A 6,000-nucleotide genomic window follows, 5' to 3' on the forward strand; every position below is an offset into this window, starting at 1 on the left:
AGAACCTTCAGCATAAACAGAATAATTATTTATAGTAAAATTAAGAAAACCATTAAAGCTTTACCTATTCCTCCCCATCAGGTCTACTAAAAAGAAAATTTCAATAACCTGTAGATGAATATCACAAAAATCTCAGATGACAATCCATTTGTGTAATGCATATAAACAAACAATTAAGAATTAACATCAATAATCCTCTTCAAATCAGTGATTGGACCCTTGAAATCTTTTTTCCCATTCCCACATCTGGAATTGAGGTAGTTACATGGCTAGGCAAAAGCTTCAGAAGTGACCAATTCTGTTCACCAGTTTGAAATTACCTAACCTAGGACATGCTAAGCCATAAACAATGAAAATATCTCTACAGGATGCTGAGACAGTGAGGCAACCAATATTCAGCTCTGGGGCAAGCTCCTCAGGTTGTGGCCATGGACCAAGCCTGTGTGTGTGCAAGAGATATTTGGACAATGCTTTTAGATAGTCTAAGTTTTAGTTTGCCCTGGGTGTAGTCAGGACCTGGACATTATGACCCCCATTGGTCCCTTCCAAGTCAGGATATTCTATGCTTCACCAAAGAATAAAGATACAGGCTTTATTAATACAACACAGGTATTCACACAGTCCAAAGCTCAGAAAACTTGGGTTCAAATCCTAGTCCCAAACTCTTGTTAGATAGAAGCATGTCTATCACCTGCTATCAGGTTTCTTTACAATCCACAAAGGGATCTGATATTTGTCCAAACATACGATAAATGCTTGAATATTTCAAGACAAAGGGATTTACACTACAGAGATTTACACTTTAATGCCTACCTGCAAAGTCAGCCATTTCATATGTTTAGTCAAATCAAATTTAAACGTTTTTTTTAACTCAATTCCTTTTATTCACTTGAATACCAGAAGAATTGTTAAAGGAAAAACGTACACAAAATGGACATGAAATTGTCACAGGTGTTATCTAACCCAAAAAGCAGAAAAATCTCACGGTTGTTGGGTACACCTCTGCCTTGCAGAGAAAGAGATTGTTCTTCTAACCATGGCAGATCAGAACAAACAAAGAAGGAAAGTAAGGTTCACCAGCAAGTAAACTAGCAAGAAACTGGTAATTTCCAAATAAATAGCAAAATGCTAAAGTCATTATAAATAAGGCCTACAAAAATGCAGTTGCTTTTTTCCTAGCTCTGGTATTTAACACTAAGTAGGTAAGTGAAAAAGGGAGAAATGTCCTAAACTGACCAGGATAAAGATTTCCTAAAATTGTTGGCAATCTGATCCTAGCTAGAATCTGTGCCACTAAGAATTCTATTTTTGCTCCAAGACTGCCACAAATCTATTAGTAAATTTGCTGAACTAAAATTGACTACAACCATTTTGGAAATCACATCTTTCCTGTGAATTTTACTCCCAGTTTCCATCCTCCCACTGAAAAGTTTCACTCTACTTTGTTTTCAGGTAAAATATTTCATTACAGTCTTACCTGACAAATATCTCCAATATAAATTAGCAGCTGGATTGCTAATTCTTTCCTTCAAGAAATGACAACACAATATAGTAATATCCAGCTAATGAGTAATATTTCACTGCATTTTAATTATTAGCTTTTGCTAAAGTTACCAGAAGAGTTTTTCTCCTCCCTTGCTCTTCTCCAAGTTCTGTATCAAATTACAGCTAGTATTGCTTATGTCTCTATACCTCCAGTTGTAGCTAGAAGAAGATAGGGAGGGGAAAGGAGTTGATCTAGTCATTTATTAATGTCAGGGAGCTTCAGGCTAGATCTTTTCAGTGGGGGAGAAACACTGTTACTGCTCTCAGTAAATTGAGGCAGGTCTCGTCAATCTTGCAAACAAAAATTCTCCAGTTGTTCACATTTGCTAAATAAAGGCTCTCTGGCCAGCTGCCTGCTGACAGCCACAGAACTACAGCAGCAAGAAACATTGCATATCTCTCAGGCACCTGCAGGGAAAACAATGTTGCCCCATAAAAAGGTTCACAGAATTTCCAAGTAGCAAACAAAAAGGCGATGAGGAATCACTAGAAAGCACATTTGAAACAGGAGTCTGATTATATAGTTATATATGGATATTATTTGTTAGGAGGGGTTGGCTGTAACATCTCCAGCAGGCGAGACCTTTTCTTCAATTTTATTCCATACCCTAAGTATGGTTAACTTCACAATTTATTTTTTAAATTATGTCAGGTTTGTGAGTTAGGCTTGAATATACCTGTACATGGATGCGTGCATTCAGTGATTCTGAAGATTCAAATTAATCTATGTATCTAGATTATTTATATTAATCAGAAAATCAGAAATTGATCTCTGAAAACAACTCTCAAATCAAGGTAACAGCTGCCAGAGAGCACACTCCAATATTCATTTTAGCAAGCATAGCAGTTACCTACTCCTGTGTTTGAAATTCAGGCCCTCTGCACAGTGCTTTAAAATCACTTCAGAATTCTACATCAATGCCCTTATTTGAATCACATTATTAGCAGGTGGACATTCTCTCAAAGGCCAGAGTCACAGCCCATAACAATACCAATCAATATATGTGGATTTTAAAAGGTAATTTCTGTTCTATCCTGCTTACCAGGGATCTGATAAAAACTTCCAGTAACTGTAGCACCCCATGAGAAGGTATGCAGGCAATGAGCAGGTCATTTTGCTCCTTTGCTCTGAATTTTTCATACAGCTTCTCTTTTGTGTGCTAAGTGAGGACAGATTCTTTGCATGGAAGTTCCTCACCCCTCAGGTCTCCTCCACACACCATGACAGACCCATTCCCACAGAGAACAGGTCACATTTACTGTTTTGCTCCACAGAATCACAGAATGGTTTGGGCTGGAAGGGGCCATGAAGAACATCCAGTTCCAACTCCCTGCTGTGGGCAGGAACGCCTTTCCATAGACCAGGTTGCTTCTCTCTGGGGCTGCTCAGCCACAGGCAAGGAAGAAAGCTAAAAGTCTTCTGATCTCACTGACTGGCCACAGCAAAGGTGTTGGAAATCCTGGAAGGCCTTTCCACCCATCTGGATGATCAGCTTAATGCAGAAGCAGCCAGGAAGCCACAGAGCAGGAGATGGACACAAGAAGAGCGGGGTCCTCTCTGTGGTGTGGAGCAGTCCTGGGGTGTGTGCACTGCCTGCCCACACAGCTGAATCCAGAACACAGCCACGTCCTCATGGGGAACAGGGGACTCTCCTCTCACTACTCCCTAAAAGCAAACAGTCAAACAGTCATCCCAAAAAACGCCTTTTTTTTTAAGCCTTGAGATTCTTAAACAACCTTGTTTTCCATAGAGCTGAAGAAGGTGTCTGACCAGTTTTGAAAGTTCGTAAACGGCAGCCAGTTTAAAGTGTACAAACCCAGAGTACGTGCTGGCACCCTGGTGCCGTTGAACTGGTCAAGTATTCTTTCACAATACTTTGGTATGGATAACAATTTCCTTCATTGTAGCGCTGCATTCATGGAGCCTTTCCCATGCCTGACCTGTCTGGGATAACAACACGTGCTTGTTCAGAGTACTGCTGCCATTAGTAATGAAGTGCAGTAGGAATAAGGTCCCTTAAGCAGGACAGCAGCACAGCCCTGATGCAGTGCCCAGTTTTGGCTTCCCCAAGTGAGGATGCTCAGCCTCAGGAGCCCTAAAGCACAGAGCATTAATGGGTGCTCAGCATCTCTCGCAGCATGAGCAAGACTGAGCAGCTCCAGCCCACACTGACTGCCTGGGTGAAGATTTTCTCATCTTATCCTCAAAGCTTTTCAAGCCCTGATCCTAACAGAGGTCTTAGGAGACTTCTTAATCTTCATGCTTCTCAAACTCCATTTAATTTAGCTTCTCGTCTCAAATCAAGTCAAAGACTTAGAGGGATTTGAGGGAAATACAATCTTCTTTCATTAAAAGCAGGGTCTTATCACAGATCTTTGTGATTTGTATTGTCCTGGCAATAGGGGAGATCATGTAACTGGGAGTGTTTATTTTCTATGAGGCAATTAAGTTTGAGAGATATGATTGTAATTCTATGTGCTTACTTGCAGAGCTATGTACTCACACCTGGGCTGGGCCTGGTCACTCTGGCACCAGTTGCTGCAGTTATTTGTGTGTGCACATATCAAGGGCTTTGCGAGGTCAAAGAAGACCATTCATTTGAGACTTGAAAAACCTTGTCAGTGTAAACAAAATTCTTATCCATTTAAGAAAAATGTTGGGTTTTTACATCCCATTGCTCTTTTCCAATCAAATCTGCAGAAATGAAACATGAACAGAACAGAAACAGAGCAAAACAGAAAGTTCATTATTACATTTGAAGTGCTCTTCAATTCAGAAATTATCTTCAGTTTAATATCTCTTGAGTTTAATATCTCCCCAAAAACCCCAATAATTTATTTACAGAACAGAGAAAAGGTTTCCTGGACAAGGCTATGACTTGCCAAGCAAGGACAGCCACAAGCGCTGATTACAAAAACACAGTTTTCTGTTTTGGCTGAGGATGAGCTTTTCCAGCAAAATGAGATGCCAATTAGCATTTACTGTACATCAAAAAGACTGGTTCTTAACCTTTTGTGACATGAGAAAGAACTGAGGACACTTCAGATAGTCATATGATATACAGGTACTCAGTTAATCATAAAGCACAAACACCCTCCTCAGATAATCACACAAGAACTGCTAATTATGAAAGTAATAGATTCTACTGGGAAAAAAAAACCCCAAACACTTATTCTAAAACTTTTCTCCTGGGCAAGGTGATTTCTTCTCTTTCCTAATACTGATGTTTATTACATTCAGTCTTTGCTCAAGGGATTTTTTTCCAGCAGCTTACTGTTCTCAGCTACATCTAATCTTTCACACCTGTTCAGATTCTTTAACCCTTAAAAATCCTGCACATTGATACCTCTTTTAATTAACTTCACTGCTTGTAACTGAAATCATATAACTAGGAAGAATTTGGTATGAAATTTGGTTCTTAATCACTTTCATTTATACCCCCTAAAATATTATACAAATCAACCCATATTTCCCAGTCAGTGGCCAGTTCCTGCTTACCTGAGCTCTCCCACTCTCAATAATTTCTGCCCAAAGACCAACCACATGAAGCTCATCCCAGTGAAGCTTCTAGTGACAAAAAGACAAAGCAATCAGTAGCAGTTTTAGCCCTAGTGCATTCTCCTTAGGAGCTAAAAGGACCTAAACTATTGAATTAGGATTAACTAGTACTGACCCATATACTGGTGCTGAATTAGAATGTCATGAGCTCATCGGTGTTCTATAACATCATCTTCAACATAAGAAGAGTACTTAGTCCTGATCAGCTGCAAGTTTTTCTCAAGCTCAAATACCAGTGCTGTTCTGCAGCATTGGAAATGTTCACAGAATCTAAAAACTTGCACTACCTCTTGCAGTGTTTAGCAAGAAATGCTGGATTATCTCAGATTTGTTTGCCAGATTCTACAATATCATCCCACATAATACTGAAGATAGCTAAAACAATGAAATACCATGTTCAGGATAACTTATGTCTAGAATATTGATTAAAACCAAAACTGCCATTTACTTGGCACATTAGGACTTCCACCACAAGAGTAAACTGTGAAGGCTACACAAGGCTACATTAATAATAAAACTCTCACAAACCTGACTACCTCTTGAAAACCTTGTTTTTCACACAGTTAGCATTATATGTGTGCATGTGTAGGGATGCTCCTTTCAAAAAAAAAAAATAAAACAAGACATATTATTGCAAAATTGTCATCTTTTTTGTAAAAAATTAGGTCAAATGCAGCAGGTGTTACTTATGTTGGTTAATGTGGCTGTGGAAGGCAGGATGTTGGCTGGTATAAGAAACCATAGGATGCAAAAGTCCAAATGGAAATGAGTTTATGAGGGTCTGTCTCTGGAGACAAAGTGATTAGTCTGTCAAAATGATTATTCAAAAAGAGCAGTCTCTGATAAGGAAAAAACCAGATAGAATGAGGGTCATAGGGGGATAGTGTGCATTGTTC

The sequence above is a fragment of the Ammospiza caudacuta genome, chromosome 1 (assembly GCF_027887145.1).
Source record: "Ammospiza caudacuta isolate bAmmCau1 chromosome 1, bAmmCau1.pri, whole genome shotgun sequence".
Lineage (NCBI taxonomy): Eukaryota > Metazoa > Chordata > Aves > Passeriformes > Passerellidae > Ammospiza > Ammospiza caudacuta.